The 18,146-nt window shown below is 34.7% G+C and overlaps 1 pseudogene; it reads right to left on the reverse strand.

Annotated features, from left to right (window-relative positions):
• Positions 1-2,669: 2,669 nt before the first annotated feature.
• Positions 2,670-3,162, reverse strand: LOC131923318 (dCTP pyrophosphatase 1-like; annotated as a pseudogene).
• Positions 3,163-18,146: the final 14,984 nt, after the last annotated feature.

The following is an 18,146-nucleotide window of genomic DNA, read 5'->3' on the forward strand; positions in this document are numbered from 1 at the left end:
ATATATATATATATATATATAGTACTATACATAACAAAAAAAATTTTTCAAGTAGGCAATGTCTCTACATCAATTTTTTGATCCTTTAGATGGATGGCAAGTAATTAGTGTGACTTTCCAACATTCAGGGTTGAGTTTTCCTCCTAAATAAAAGACAGCAGTAAATATAGTGAATTGAAACTTGAAACTATGGGCTCATGGCAGCAGCAGGTTAAGTAGTTGGTTGCCGTGATTATCGAGGAGTAAGTTTTTCTAGAAATGGGACAAACTGTGGAACACAGTACATTTTTAAAATAATAGAAAATATTTTGGACTATTACCCACTATTTTAAATAAAGTATTTTATTATTCTGAAGAAAATAATGAGTTTGCAAGATTTCTTTTGTCCATGTTATTTTAGGTCTTCTGCCACATTTATGCTTCTTCCTATTTTAATAAAAATTTAACACAGTAAAATTGCTATGTTAATGTTCTTGGCAGAGTTTTTTCTTTGGAACAAATAAAATATTCTAGTCTAATTCTCTGATTTAATAAACATTTGATTAAAATTGCTGAGTTGAGATTTTTCAGAATATAGGAATAATGAAAAATGCAATTCAGTATTATATCGTAGTTTAATTTCATGAATACAATGTATGAGAAATATACAAGCACTTAAAATACTGAAATACAATTTCTAATTATTTTTCAAATCTGAATAAAGTCAAGAAACAAAAGATTAGTTGATCAAAGAGAACTTAAGTATCTCCCAAACTTTTGGAAACAATCTAAAACTTGCTGTGGGCCACAGGATTATATCATAAGAACTCAGCTGGTTATGGCAAAGTCACTACCTGGAGGGATCAGGGAATTCCTTCACAGGAAGCCAAATTCCAAGGAGTTTTTGGTGTTATTTGGCTTGCTTTATATCAGCTGTCTTTTATTATGAAAATCATGTGTGCCTTCATAGTTTTCCCAATTGACTCTTCCCTAAGAAGGGCTAACGTGTGGACTGATCACTCTCGGGACATACACATTCCGGGTATTTGGAGAACTGCTTTCTCTGGAATCAGATATCTCCCTTGGCCACTTTCAAGGACTAGCAGTAATAACAGTCCACATGCAAGTCTCCTGATTTAAGACAAATTCCACAAGGAGACACCGCCTAGGTCAGGTGGATGTTCAGTAATAGCTTTACACAATTTAGCTCGGACCCTCCTTTCTTACAGCTTTACTAACTTTATAGACCTCTAACTCCTTATCTAACCACTTCTAGGAATATTTAGATAACCTTCTGCGCTGACAGCTATGCTCAGCCAGAACCCCAGTTCAAGCCTCCCTGTAATTATCATCATTGGCAGCATCCAGCCAGGTCCATCCCCAGACAGAGGAAAGCACTTTATCAGAGCTACCTCTGTACTCTCTAAGAACAGACTTAAGCATCTGGGCTACCTGTTTGAGAAGGCCTGGCAGATGTGCCAATTAAGCTTTACTTCCTCCTTTCCCAAACCTTACCTCTAGTTCCAGATCTCCCTTTAACTATCACCAGAGGCATCTAGCTGTACAGGTTGCCTAGCGACTGAGCACACTTTTCCCCTCCCTGCAGAGAAATGGCAGATAGCTTGGACAGATAGGAGCCACAGGAAAAAAGAAGACAGTTTTATTTTCTCCCACTGACCTAGCAACTTAATAGATTCTTAACATTTTCTCCCAATCACGTTTAAGATTATAGTTGAGCACATAAGAGCCCTCTTCTTAGATATTACCTGAATTTAGCCTTTAGTTAATTCATTTTCCCATTGGTCACTTCCCTTTGGGCTTGCAAATGATAATTAACGGTTATTGATTCCCTATGTGATTCTTATCACCCCTCCGTTTGACCCTGGAAGCCTGGCTTTGCACTGCTAAGGGAATACTGCTTGTAAGTGTATATACACCAGGATTTCCAGGGCACATGGAGGACGGAGAAGAGAAAAGAGAATGGAAGAACTAGATGGGTAAGAACTTGAGAGGAACAAACTGAGATGGGGAAAAACAAGATGAGGAAGAGCTAGATGAGAGAGAAGGAGATGGGAGAGGAGATGATATGGGAAAGAACAAGATGGATGAGAACCTAGAAGGGGCAGAACTAGATGAAGGAATTAAGATAGAACCAAGAGGGGACTGCAGATAAGTGTAGAGAGAAATCAGGCGAGAAATGAGCTAAATATGAGAGCAGAGTATAAGCTTGTAACTGACACAGAATAATAAAGTATATGGTCTAAGGAATTTCATGTATGTAGATTCATTTCTTTTCATCAAAGATTAATTATCAGCTGGTTGTAGATTCTTCCCAGACCCTGGGAGGGGACTATCGAGGGGCTGGACCCCCATAGTCCCCAATACTTTTGGAAACAATCTAAAACTGTATATGCAGATGAAATGTAGCTGAGGTTTCTGAAAACTAATTGGGATTCTAAGATGTTCTATGAATGGAACACCCACGATGGGATTAATGATTTTATTATAGGATTAAGAGGGGTTTTTTTTTGTTTTTTTGGGTTTTTTTGTTTGTTTGTTTTTGCCTTAAATCATTTTATTGTGAGAGCAACCACCAGTAGACTATCTTTTGGAGACTCTGGGACCTCAGACTCATAATTTAATAACACTGGGCTAGAAAAATCCATCTCTACTGTTCAGACATCGTGTTTCTAGGTAGAGGCCTATTTTTTCAACTCATAGGCAAGGTTTCCAGACCCCACAGCCTTGTTCCCAGAGATGGTCTCATGGGACAAGTCTGTGTACTTAAAGGCAGAACCTCAGGACAGATGTAGGGGCTGGGTAACATCTTTGGTTGGTGTGCATTTGGGAAAATACTGCTTGAGGTAAATTCACATGATAACGGGCTGCTTATGCTACCAGGTAGGTGAGGACATCACTAAGCTCCTCTTGAAGGGTGGTTTGTTCCTTTAACAGCCAGGTATGAAGACAGGGCTCTGCATCATACTTCCACTGAGAGTTCTGGTTGCTTGCCTGCCCACTATTCCTAAGGCTAGGGAACAGTTCCCGGTCCCAAACAGCCACACACTCTGCATGGAGGCATTGATGTCCTCAAGCGTGGCCTCAGGGCTGAAGCTGAACCTGCCTGCAGCATTAGACTTCTTGCCCCGCATCACTGTGCACATAGCCACCAGCTTGGGACATTCTGCCCACACCATATTAAGAGACTTATGGAAAGCCATGCTACATGACTCACAACATATAAAGAAAGCTCTTTGCTATTTTATTACTTGAGAAGTCCTCTGCTAGAATTCAGCACCTTGATAGCACACTGGCTGGCTTATACCACTGTGAGATTTAAGCTTCGGTTTAAAATATAAACTAATCCATTTCTGGTTGATGCAGCAGAAAACTACCTGAGAAACAAATGAATCACTCAGATACACACTGCATCTTCTACATCAGTTATCTACTTTTCCAGTCAAGCCCCTTGTTAGATGAAGGCTACTTCTCTATGTTCATCACCTCCTTCTGCTGTCCTGAGATCTTCCTGAGCGATTCCCTGAAGGTAGTTTGAACTGGGCAGTCTTCTCCAGACAGCACCACGTCATCTCACGTAGCTAGTCTCCAGAGGAAGGATTGCTACTGTTTCTTTCCTTTCTTTCAACACTCCCTCCACTCTCATCTACTCACAATACCCTATAGTACGTTTTTTGTTTTTGTTTTTGTTTTTTGTTTTTTGTTTTTGTTTGTTTTGTTTTTTTTTATGTCAGGCTTTGTTTCCAGGAACAGTTACTTGACATAAGTTCCTGCCACAAACATAAAGAGTGTTATACTGGCTGGAAAGAAATCCAGTCAAGCTGTCCAGATGAATGACCTAGCGATACAGGTGATAATCCTGCACTATCCAAAACAGAATCAAGTTACAGGCATTATTTCAGGTATTAACAAATATTTTTAAAGAAGTAATTCTTCTTATATTTTTGTGAAAACTGGATATTCCCTCAAAAGGAAAAGATAAATTCTTAAGTACTATAGTTTATTAATCTTTTCTTTTTATTTGGGCTTAGTGAAAAAAATAATTATGACCTTTGATAAGTATTCAAATTCCAGCTCCTTTGTCTCTATGCCTTTTCTCAGATCTTTAATTTTTTACTGTGGAACTGTGTCAAATCTTTGATTATGGGCTACTTACAGGCAAATAGTCATATCGTTGTTATGGTTGAAAACATACAATCAGTCAAAATACCACTCAAGACTAAAGCTAAATATATTAAAGAAAAACATAGAATTTAAATCAAGAAAAAGTAGAAATACAGCTACAGAGTGGGGCCTGGAAGCACAGTGAATGCATCTATTAACATAAAACAAGTCATTAGTTCTTGGAAATTCTTTGCTATTATGTATTTTAATGCAGTATAAGACAAACGGTCTCTGAAAAATAAGCCAAATTCTGTTACCAACGTGAACTACTAATTTTGGCCTGAGCAAAATAAGGAGGATTCTACAACTTATTCAGCAATCACTGTGAATGCTTTAATGTGGTCTTATTTCTTATTTTATGTGATCTTTATTGTGATCTTTGATCTTATTTTATTCATTGCCTTTCCCACATACTTCACAGAAATTTGTTCTGCTGATACGTGAAGAAGTCTGTCAGTTAAATTTTAAAATATTTCTATATTATACATCAGTAATAGGTAGCATTTTGTGCTGGAACACTTTCTTATGCACTATTTCTAAACTAGATGGTACAATAATACTTTTCTTTACCAACTTATTAAGACATTTCTTGAACTTGTACAATTAAGGTAACAAGGAAAACCTAATGGAGTTCTATTGAATTTTCCCCATTAAGTTAGCATTATAGACCTTTAATGAATACCTAATTAGATAGTGATATTAAGAAAGTTGACGCACAAATGAAAATAAGTCTCAATATCTGCAATATGCCTCATTGGCATTCACTGCAGGACACTGACCGAAACCTTAATTAAAAATATGTCTGATTCTCCTATGTATAATTGCCCATTCAACAAACTGCCCTATTAAGAGAATGTAGAAATAACATTCAAATTTAATTAGTAAAAAAAATGTACTTAAATGATAACTGCTTTTTCCTGTGTTTCCCAACTTTTTATATTATTGGTTTATCCCATTTAGAATACAATACCTAATTCTGTACCTGGATTTACCATAACAGTTCCCCTTAATTTTATGGTGAGTAACAGTTCCTTTTCATTTGTTCATTTCTCCCTTTCTCCTCACCATTATTTGTTATGAATATTGCTCTGTATGCTGTGAATGTGTTGCTCTGATTGTTTGATAAATAAAATGCTGATTGGTAAGTTGCCAAGCAGGACATATAGGCAGGATATGCAGACAAGGAGAATTGTGGGGAGGCTGGAAGACTGAGTCAGGAGAGATGCCAGCCAGCCAGCCACCCAAGGAAAAAACATGTAATGGGACGCAGGTAAAGCCCCAGAAAATGTGGCAAAACATAGATTAATAGAAATGGGTTAATTTAAGATATAAGAGCTAGCTAGCAGGAAGCCTGTCATGGCCATCCGTTAAAAATAATATAAGCCAGCCTGGTGGTGGTGGCACAAGCCTTTAATCCCAGCACTGGGGAGGCAGAGGCAGGTGGATCTTTGTGAGTTCGAGGCCTGCCTGGCCTACAGAGCAGGGTCCAGGAAAGGCATAAAGCTACACAGAGAAAGCCTGTCTCAAAAAAAACAAAAACAAAAAACTACTACTACTATTACTACTACTACTACTACTACTACTACTAATAATAATAATAATAATAATAATAATAATAATAATAAAAGCCTCTGTGTGTTTACTTGGGTCCAAGCGGCTGCTGGACTGGTGGGCGAGAGAGATTTGTCCGGACCGCGGGCCAGGCAGGACATAGGAAAACTTCAGCTACAATTATTTTCAGTTCTACCTACCCATTTCAGTTAAATAATCTCAATATGGTCATTTCTGATCTTTGATAGTCAGGTCATGGGACGTGCATTGTTTGTATTTGTACATGACATTTTGTTGTCCCCTGACTTATAACACTCTTTTCCTCTATCACTTGTTTCAATTAAGAGGTTGAATCATCTTCCCAAGAGGAAAATTTACCTGCTTAAGGGAGGGATGACAGTGGGAATTGATCAGGCATCCTCCATATCAACCTCTGCTTTGACAGGAAAGAATGGGTAAAAGAAAAGATGAGCTAAGGACAGTACATAAGCACAGGGAAAGGAGAAGTGCATCACAGTCATTCAAAAACAAGTATGTCAAGACTATACCTAGCCAGAGTTCCTAGGAATACCTAAATGCTGTTCCTGGGAGTCTTGGAAAGCATTAAATTGAGAGCAGCTATTCATAAAATAAGAATTTTAGCCTTTTTACACATAAAATAGGAGCCAAACACAAGGAACAAAAAGTTGATGAAACATTATGAAGTATCCTTTAAGGACTCTAAGTATTTGTATAAATAATGAGTCAATTATCCAAACTCAAGTAATGTATTAACGAAAATGTCCTACCCTAAAGCTTTTCATTAAAAAAAAAAGTCTATTTTTTTAAATTTATTTCTTGGTTGTTTGTTCTAGGATCCCAATCTAGAGTCTCAAACATGCTTAGTAAATACTACTAAGTTAATACCCCATCCCTGAAATAACTACCCTCTTATAACTTTGTAAATTCAAACCTATGATATTTTAGGGGCTGGAGAGATGGCCCAGGGGGACTGGAGTTTTGTCCACAGCATTGACTCCATAGCTCACAATTCCCTGCAAATCTAGCTTCTGCACTCCTGTGCTCACCCACACTACCCACAGAGACATGTAATTAAAAAGAAAATAGATCAGCCAGGCAGTGGTGGCCACAACTTTGATCCCAGCACTTGGGAGGCAGAGACAGAAGAAAAAAAATAACTATAATTATTTGAAGGTAGGATTTCACTATGTAGCCTAGGCTGGCCTTAAGCTCCATTTTCCCTACATTAGCATCTGAATGCTGGGATCACATGTGTGAGCCACCTTACCTTGGAAGCATTCAGTTTTCATTCTGGCCTTGGTGGTATGGATGCTGAGGACTACAAATTCCAGATGAGGCTGAATTATATAGTAAGTTCTAAGTCAGGCTGAACTACACAACAAGGTGTATGAACAACACACATGCACACGTTCATGCACTTACTTGAGTGCTAATTAAAACGTGCTATTTTGGGCTGTTAGTGTAGATAGCTCAGTGGATAAAGACCCCAGCCACCACATCTGAGGACCTGAGTTGGATCCCCTGGAACCCACTTGTGTGAAAGAAAGAATTGACTACTACTCTTGACACCCCGTCCCAACTAAAAAAAAAAAAAAAAAAGAAATAAATTTTTATGCCAAAATACATAATTCTATACTGTGTCACAAAATTAACATTTATTGTAGATTAATATTATTCAAAAATGGGATTTGGACAGGAGAAATAGCAATAACAAATAAACTTATGCGTATATGCCATTTCTTAAGAAAATGCCAATGAATACCACAATTGTATAACTGCATCACTAGGATGGCTGTGAGAAAGACACCAGGACCTATCGGGTGCCTGGGAGAATGTGGAAATGAATTTTCTGTTTAAACAAAATAACTAAGCAAACTACCTCAAGGCATATGTCCCAAATAACTGAAACTTGGTTTTCAGAAGAAGCCTTTCCCATGTGTATTTGTAATATCACTGTCTATAGTAAAAGCAAGGTAGAAACGGCTCAACATGTAGGAATAAAAAAGTGGATAGGCATACTATAGTATAGCTGTGCAATAGAATATCTTTCTGCCATATATGTGTGTTTGTGTGTGTGTGTGTGTGTGTGTGTGTGTGTGTTATCAGGATGTACACATTTTTTATATACACACCTTTATACATAAATACATATATACGCAGTCTGACTCCATTTCTATGGCATGGTCAGAGTCAATAAATATACTAAGGCAGAAAAGAGATTTGTGGCTGCTCATGGTTGTCCAAAAGTTGGATAAACAAGGGAAATAAAGAGTGTCTGTTGAGGAATACAAGACTATTTTAGGGGGTGCATAACTACAATGTTGTAGTAGCATATATGTTCATGGCTCTAAAACAAATACTAAATGCCAATAGAGAGTACATTCAGGGGTGATTAAAAGTGGTGAAATTTACTTTATGGGTATTTTGTCACAATCAAACATTGAAGTTGAAACATATCAAGATAAAGGAGAGATTTCTACAAAGGTAATTCAAGTCAGGATGAGCATAGCCTTCACAGAACTGATAACAAGAGCATCCCTGAGCAGACCAGTGCAATTGACTGCCCCCCCAGAGTGGCCCAGAGTTGATAAGTGAGGATGAAACAAACATGAAAATATATGTCCTGCCACTGCTTTTCATTTGTAAACTTTTTCAAGAAAGTCACCATTCCCACATAGAGACCTTATATACTGAGGGCAAAACATGAAACAAATTAAAATTAAAAATATCAGCCATGAATCAGTTAAAGGATGTTAACAAATAGTGGATTCCAGTGCATATGTTTCTGGAACACAGCATGAAGCCAGCTGTCATGAGAAACCAGTAGACCTCTGTCCAGTCCTAAGGAACAACATGATGGAACTTTTTTCTTCTCTAGTAATTAAAAGCCTGCCTGAACACCAAGCATCCCCAGATTTAAATATTCTAAATGTTATAACACAAAGATTATGGTCTGCTACTCCAAACCATTAGCTAACATATTATAATGAAGAATAAAATCTCAGGAATTAGTTGACTAATGTTTGAAAGTCTAAAAGAATACAAAGGAAAAGTTTTGTAAGTATATTTCTCCTCTTGACTACAGTAACTAATTGATAGTAATCCCTACATATGAGTAAGCTCATAACATAAAACATTAAAGATGATAAGAAATTCATTCTGAAATCTGCACATGGTTTCTTTATATGAAAATTATCAGATGTATCAATGTTTAAAGTTTAATGTGCTAATGACATATAATTATATGTGCTTACCCATGTTTACCAGGTATGACAGAGAATAATCTATGTTTATGATTTATACTTCATAATAAAGAATAAAGCTCAAGCAAAAAACATGGACATGTGTTCATAATTTGTTTTAAGATTTGCAACAATAATTCCATTATTATTCTATAATAATTCCCAGAGGTGAATTGGGTGGGATAATAAATTAACTTTTTTTACATGACAAGTTTGTAAGTGAAAGCAATCTAATTAGATCAACTCTAATTATCTTTAGTGAGAAGGTGTTGTTATTGATTACTTTGTGAAAGAAAAGTAAGATAACTCATTTAAAGTTGTTTTCTTATTTGTTAACTTTAAATAGAGGGATTTAACATCTACCTTTCATTCTGCTAGTGCTATAGTCTACTTTTACAAAGACATCAAGAATTTTTTTTTTTCAAGACAGGGTTTCTCTGTGCAGCTTTGTGTCTTTCCTGGATCTCGCACTGTAGACCAGGCGGGCCTCGAACTCACAAAGATCTACCTGCCTATGCTTCCCAAGTGCTGGGATTAAAGGCGTGCGTCACCACTGCCTGGCAAGAATTATTTTTTTACATTTTGTGTTTTCCAGGTTATATATGTTTTCCTTAGCATTCATTTTATTTTGTTTCAGGATGTATCTATCACCATATCTTTATTTTGACCTCACTGTGAAACTTGGATCTACATGCACCAATATTGAATTTCAAATCTAAAGGTGATTTTGTTTTTTAAAATAATGCAAAGAAATAGCAACACAGATCTTTAGATCCAAAGTAGAGCAACCAATCACGGCCATCATTGATTTCTTTTAAAGGCATATGAATGTGTACGGTCCAATTCATTTCACTTTTAAAAGGGTCTGGAATTGTGAGAGATTCCCTGTCTCCTTGCTGTTTATTATTTTGACATTCATTCTGAGTAAAATAGCTGCAATCTTTGGGATAATCTATTACAAATTTCTCTTACTTCTGCTTCATGACTCCAATCTAGTTACTCTGTCAGTCACAGAATGAAAATCTCCTTATATACATCCACCTCTTTATTTTTTTCCAGAATCATAGTGTAAAAGGTCATGGTGAAAGAGAAACCATGTCGGGAAGAAAGATTTTTTAAGTACAAGGAGAAAAGTAATGAGTAATCAAAAAAGGTCATCACGGAATAATCACTCTCACTAGTTCATTGAGTGCACTACAGATTCAGAGCCCTCATTAACATGTTCAGAAAGTTATTCTTAATCTCATTTGTTTTAATGAGTATTAATTGAGGAAGGAAATTTATGCATTAACTAAGAAACTGAACAGGAAACTTATTATCTCTTTTAATTTGGATTTTTTTAAGTCTATAATGATAAAAAATGTCTTCAGCAATATAAAAACCCTTCTTTATTTTCTTAGTTACTGTTCTATTGATATGAGGAGGCTACATGACCAAGACAAATCTTGTAAAATAAAGTATTTAATTGGGGTCTTGCTTACAGTTTCAGAGGGTTAGTCCATTATGACCACAGTAGGGAACATGGCAGCAGGCAAACAGGTGTGGTGCTGGAGGAGCAGATGATTGTTCACATCTGATCACTTAGGAAATTTATCCATTTAATGATAGTTAGGAACATACACAAAATGATATGGAAGACGTTCTTAAGCTATGTCAAGAATTAACTCACATATAAAGAAAGGAGTTTGAAATCTATGCTTTACTGAAAATATCTGAATTATCATTTAAGGAGAACATAGCCACAGAAGAAATCACAGTGAGGCATAAGACTGACATTAAAATAATTAAGAGTGGGTCAATGTATTAGACAAATAAAAGAAAGATGTCAAAAGAATTAAAACATATACTAATACTAATTGTCAAAGGAAATACAAATTCTGCCTTCCTTTATGACTGCAAAGTTGTCATAAATGACAATGTGATTTTAAAGGCTCACTCTTCCCTCACAAACTAAACCATCTTTCCATAACATGAGGAACATATCCATGTTCTAATGAAATTTTATTGATACATACAAAATTTTAATTTTATAAATTTTATAAGAAACAAAATTCTTGCTTTTCTGAATGTTCTCAGGCCTTCCGTAGAATCATTATGAGCTTGTTTGGTGTTTCAAAAAGGCTACAGGAAATATTTGGCTCACAGAAAGGATTTGCCAATAATGTATTGAAATGAATAACATTTAAATAACATGACAAGTTGAGCAAATACATTTTAATCAAATGTGTAACTCAATATGAAATGAAACTTTGATAGTCCTTTAAGTGTATGATACTGATATTCTCAATGAGAAAATTAGAGATTTACTTTACAGTAAAAGTTTAAAAATAGAGTTAAATGTATAGCTACTTGACAGGATGAGACTCTGTTTCCTAGAAAATGTTCTACCAACATTTCTCCAGGAATTCCCATTGATGGTTATTACATAATATGATGATGAAGAAACATCTAATATTCTGACTTTAGGTTTTAAATAAAGTCTCTGAATGATGTGGGATGGAGGACATGCTTTTGGTTCTGATGAGTAATTGTGCTACTGGACTGCTAAATTAAGTTCTTTCCCACATTGACATGTCCTACATTTTTTTTATTTAGTGTCAAAGATTTTTTAAATTTTTTTCTCCAAACTGTGAAACTTTTGAAATTTTCCAATACTGAATTCTTTTCCAAGGGAAAGATGTTCATAGTTTTCCAGTTCAGTTGCTTTATTACTGTGCACACAAGGAGTACTTTGGGTCCACAGTCACTAAGTTACGGAGGACAATTTTGTAATTAAATAGAAAAAGCTCTAAAATACTGTTGATGCCTGGATCAAAATCAATTATATAAATTCCATGTTGAGTAAACACTCTTAAAAGAACAATTATTTATCTTACAAAGAGAAAAATAGTTTTGCCAATATTTTAATGTTAAACTATAAAACATTTTGGCTATAACTATTAGTAAAATATTGTACATAGAGCATACTGAAATTGTAGAAAATTAAAATGATGAAATAAGCAAGAATGATGAAATAAACAGAGAAAAGAAGCAAATACAATCCTAAAAGAAAAAGGCTTTATATTTAAAAAATTTTTTATGCATAAAATTTCAAATATGCTGAAATTATACTCTGTAATGTATGAGGCAGTTCAGGGAATATATGAGGAAATATAGCAAGCTCAATTTATCAAATGAAGAATAAACTGTATAACTATATTAAGTGATATTTAAAACTAATATTAGAACTAAAGAATATGTATAGTATCAAGAATAACAATAATAATCAGGAAACAAACTAATACAAATGTAAAAATCATCTAAGACAAAATAGAGAATATAAGCAATGGCCAATGCTTTTAAATTTGACAAAGACCAAGTTAACCTGTAAGCAGTTTCCCTTATATTTGCAGAAGTACATTTCCTACGTTTGAAGGGATGCTGGATTCGATTTAACTCCCAAGCATGATAAATAAAGAATTGAGCAAAGAAACAAACAAATGAATTGAATAAATGTGCATTCTCTTCGTGTGGCTGACTACAACTCCCAAGCTTAGAACAATCATCATCCTAAATGTGAATTTAGACTCATAAAATAAAGCAAGAAGCAAAAGAGTCAGTAATATAAAAGGTATTGTGGAGAGTTTTATGGACATGTGTGTGTCTTTGAAAATGAATGGTTTTCCATGAACATAGTTGTTTCTTTATGAAGAGGTGAAACTTGCTTTGTCACTTCTCGTCCGAAGTGGAGTCCTAATGCACACTAAATTATATTGTGAAGTCAAATTCTTAAGACAATATACAGCTTATACCATAACTGCAGGATGACAGAAAAATGGATTCATGGAACACAATAACTAGTCAAAAGATAAAACATGTATGTTTGAGTACTTGCTATGTAATTATGTAGTATTCACTGTTAATACACCAAGAATGACAGATTCAGTGAGAGTCCAGGATTTCAAACCAAGTAAGTTTTACTATGTGGAAACTGATCAGTCCATCATGAAGAATAAGAATGAGTGTAACAGGACGTATAGCAAATACATAATAGAGATACGTAAGTTTCTTGCAAAGTCTGAAGTAGTTCCTTCATTTCAAGCTATATGGAAAGACATCTACAAAAGCTATGCAAACTATGTGATGATTAATGTAACCATCTGAGAAATGTTAGACTACTTTCTTTATGCTGTCCTATTGGGTTGGAACCTCCAGCTCGCTCCTGCATGGTCTGAGAAGCCCCATCTCTCTCTCTCTCTCTCCAAACCTTGCCCTCTCAGAGAATCTCCAACAAAGAAAAGGCACCAAAAAGCCTAGTTCTGCATTCTTGGTGGCTGTGGTAGCTTGTCCCCTGAAGTTGCCAGCAGTCCAAGTCGCCACTTTAAGCATTTAGTTTTTTACCATACTTGGGCACAAACCCAGCTTGTGGAGGAAACATCATCACCCCTTGCCTACAGGCTATATAACCTTCCTGCTTTATTTAGTTCGGGTGAATGACTTCTCAATCCTCAATCTCTAGGACTGGAAAACTCAACCAGGAGTTGCTTTGCTCAAATAAACCTGTTCTTTTACTTTTTAAAAAATTCTGCTTGATCTGTCTTACTTCATTGGGAGAGAAACCTATTATCAGGGCACAGAAAACCTATTAAGTTCTTCTTTTGTAAGGCTTTTTTTTTCAGTGAAAAAAGTTTATATAGTATATTCTGACTAAGTTTTCCCTACCCTAACTCTTCCCAGGTCCTTCCCATGTCCCAGTAAACCACACCCATTCCTTCTCTCCCACTTTTAAAATCAAAGAATCAAACAAACAAACCAAACAGCCAAGTAAATACACAAAACAAACAAGCACACACACACACACACACGCACGCACGCACGCACGCACGCGCACACACACACACACACACCACAAAAAAAAAAAAAAAACATAATTGAAAACCATACCTTCTTTTTAAAAAATCATACCTTGTTTTAAGGAGATTGTTGTTGTTGTTGTTATGTTTTGTTTTCACAAAGTTAACTTTGTATCACATGATTCATTTACTTGTAACCATATTATGTAGTAGGGGAAAAAAACATTACAGACAGTAAAGCGTGGAACGATGGCAGTTTGTTAATTGGGTCGCTTTTGAACTTGGATACTGACAAACTGAAAAATTCAGACATACTCTGTTAGTTATCTGTATTGAAGGTGTCTTCAGGAAGTTAGAGCAGTGCACACAATGCCATAGAGGAGCTGAATTCCCACCCCATGGAGGTCTGAAGTGGAAAACAACATAAAATAGAAAGTGCAAAACTCTATTTTGTTCCTCCACTTGAGGTGGATTCTAAACACTGTCTTGTCAAGGCGACCTGGGTTGATGACTAGGAATCAAAAACAGAATCTTCAGAATTTTTAATGTAACTTTTTTGAAAGAATGGAAATAAGGAGAAACCTTTAAATAACTATGAGAAATTACAGATAGAGCTTTCACAAAAAAATGTTTTTCATTAAATCTCAATAAATACCAGAAAAAGGTTCTCCATAGACCCACAACTGATAGTACAGGAGAGGAAATAATAAGTTAAAGCTGAAAATCAATGCCCCTGAAATCTAAAATATTTATAACATTCATTTCTTTATATACAAAATTATTTATTTAGATAAGAGAAAACTTCAATAAAATGGTTTTCACATTAATAAGAATTTTTGTCAAATAATATCAATTCAGCTCAACTTAGGGTTAGACCAATAAAAACTTAATGTATTTGGTAACTGAAAAAAAAATATAGATTAAAACTTTTAAGAAAGAAATGTCTTCAGATTTACCTAAAATTTGAATATAAAATATGATGGGCCAAATTTCCCCCTGAATTTTGCATATCTATTGTAAACATATTAAGTAGGTTACAAGGGACCTTATTTTTATAGTGCTTCCCAAAATGTTCTACTGTGAGAACTCTGTCTCCACAACATTTGAGTCTTACCATTTAGAAGATCACACTTAAATAAATCTAGATATTTACAAGTATAGAAGGTTCTAAATATAATTCTCTATTCTTATCTTTATAGTTTCAAGTATATTGAATACAATGTTCCAGGAAAAAAAAAAAAACACCTTGTGTTAAAATTCTAAATGTAGTGATACAAAGACATCACTCATTTTAGTAGATAATAATGCTTATGTTCTTACATTGCTACTACTGTAAATTAGTGTATTTAAAGTGCATATTTGCTTTGGTAAAGAAATCTATTGAATATGTGTATCTTAATCTCTGAGAGTTTTTACAATAAAAATATTGTGACTGTGTATGTTAACTAATGGAAATATGAAGACTATTGGGGACAAGGAAAACTTCCAAATGCCATCTCAGTGAAAAGGCCTTCCATGAAGTAAGTAGAGTTACTGCATCTTCCAGATCACTGAAGCACTTTGTGACATGTAGAAGAGTATTGCTAGTGAAAAAAGTAGATAAATAAACAATATAGTTTTTAGAATTTTGCCATTAACTATAAAATACTATTGAGAATGGAGAAAAACTATATAGGTTTTATTTTTCTGTGTCAAACTATATGTGTCCTCAACCATCACTTCAGTATTCCAATTTCTTCAGAAACATTGCAATAAAATGTCAAATCATTGCCATTTCAGCATACCACTCATAATGGTGGCATAATGTTCTAGTGACCTTTTCTAATGCTCAGTGGGTCCTATAGAAATTCCTATTTCTTTATCCCAGTTTACCTTTCACTAAATTTTCATCTTTTCCAATAAACTAGTACTCGATTTTGTATGACCTTGAAGTCATCTTCAAAGTTTAACTTGCTCAATCTGAACATCCTCATCTGTAAAAAACAAATAGAACCAAACAAACATCTGTCAGCACTTTCCTCAGTGATATTGCTGTTTTCATGAATGTTGCTGTGTGATCAAATTCAAACTTATCACTATCATTTTGAGTTACTCAAAGACATTAAAAAAATCACTATAACAATTATAATTCCTTTAATGCATAATTCTGAAATGTTGCTTATATCCATACACCTTTTAAAATTAAAACAATGGTGATTTATAATGATTGGAAACAGAACTGTATTTATTTGTGCAATTGAGATACAATTGCCTCATCCTCAAAGGCATAATCTTCCTACTGAGGTGCAGTATCTATGTTCATCTTATTCAAAACAGATTTGTGATTTCTAATGTTACACAAAAGAAGATACTTAAATTTCCGTAACATATGTTTGTTCAGTGAAGGTTTTAGCATCTATCAAATGTATAAACAGAAAAAAAAATGAGTTACTGTAATTTTCTTGTCAATAATAACTGACCTATAAAAAATATTGTTACCTATTGCAAACAGACACTGTGGGAGAATAAGAAGAATTTGAATCGAAGTCATAAAGTGGCAATTTCTTTGTACCATTATAGGAAATAACTTGGTACAAGCACATTATCTAATAGTAGAAAGTTGCTTTCTGAGTTATTAAGTTTCCCTTAGCCAGAGAAGAGATAAACCTTTTTTTCCAGTAAATCTCTATGCTGATTTTATTTATACTTAAATGAATCACTGAATCATATCAACATTGATAAGTCTATTTTTCACTTTTATTTATAATTCACTGCACTATATTCATATCATACTTTGAAAGTTTGTTCAGAACTTTATTGCTTCCTCAATTTATTTGATTATTTTCTTTATGGTTAACTGTATTCTAAATTATTTATTGAGTGAATTGATCATAATATCTATTAACCTATTGGTGCATTGTTCTGATGCTATTTATCACTGCACATAGCATGATATATGTCCACAGATATTTATCTAATTGATCAATACCCCAAATATATTTAACTTTACTTATTATATAATGATAAAGAGAAGACTAAATACAATTTTACATATTTTATGGAAGATGTAAGCTAAAAACATATATATTTAATCCGATGAAATATTGACTTATAGATATATAAGGCAAATAAGAGATTGATTATATAGATCATTTATGTAAATATATAGCTTGAATGTGAGGGTGATTGGGACATGACATCTATGACCTTATTGATTACTACAGTTGATTTGGCTGATATCAATGGCTTGGTGGGTTTCCATTTCTTTCCTCACCAAACTAGTGAGCATCACCCCCATAAAAGAAGCTGTGTACTGAGTAGAGGAGAACGGCCTTCTTCAATAACAGGGCCCAGTTTTCCATCCAGGTGAAAAGAGTACCTGTACTCCCCAACTAGATTACATCAAACAAGCCATCAAGGTTCATTTAAGTATGTATTTTCCCTACTAATATCCAATTTTTTTTTTTTTTTTTTTAGTTTTTCGAGACAGGGTTTCTCTGTGTAGCTTTACGCCTTTTCCTGGAACTCACTTGGTAGCTCAGGCTGGCCTCGGTTCTATACAAGGACCCTAACCAATTGCTAAATAAATTAATCTAATAAATATCAATATATCTGTTCAAGAATTTAATGTAGGCACAATGATCAATACTGTTGAAATGTATAAAAATTAAGAGTGATGTAGTAGAAGAGAGGAAGGAAATATAGTTTGAGAGAAGAGTGGCTGACTTTCACCATTTGAAAAACCACATCAGTGGAGGAGGAAAGCTCGTCAGAAAACAGTTCTGAGGATTGGTTATTTTCAGAATAAAACAATGACTTTGGAACTAGAAATGAAACTTCCTGGTAGAACTATTGTCTGGTATTCATGTGACTCTGAGTCCAATGCTCAGAACCACATAAAATAAAATCATTGTTTTTTTTAATTACTTGTCTAATCCTTATGATAAACTACATGGCAAAAATAAACTAAAGGGGGCTTTATTTTGCCTCATGGTTTCAAGGTACAATTTATCAGAGTGGGGAAGCCATGGTGGCAGGAGTTTGCTACAACTGGTCACATCGCAGTCACAGGGAGCAGTAAGGGATGAATAATCGTACTCAGCTCATTTCTCTGTTTTTTCAATTCAGGCCTCCAGGTCATGAAAGGTATGGTGGATATTGACTATTTCCCAATTCCATTGACACAATATGAACACCCCATCTTAGAGATTCATCTTCTCAGTGATCCTAGAAACCACCAACTTTACAGTTAACCTTAAAATATCTAACCCTCCTAGTGTACATAAAATTAATTCCAAACATGGCATAGAATCAAATGTATCAACAAGAAATTAATTTATTTAGAGGCTGTAGGGGAAAA

Source organism: Peromyscus eremicus, chromosome 13 (genome assembly GCF_949786415.1).
Source record: "Peromyscus eremicus chromosome 13, PerEre_H2_v1, whole genome shotgun sequence".
Lineage (NCBI taxonomy): Eukaryota > Metazoa > Chordata > Mammalia > Rodentia > Cricetidae > Peromyscus > Peromyscus eremicus.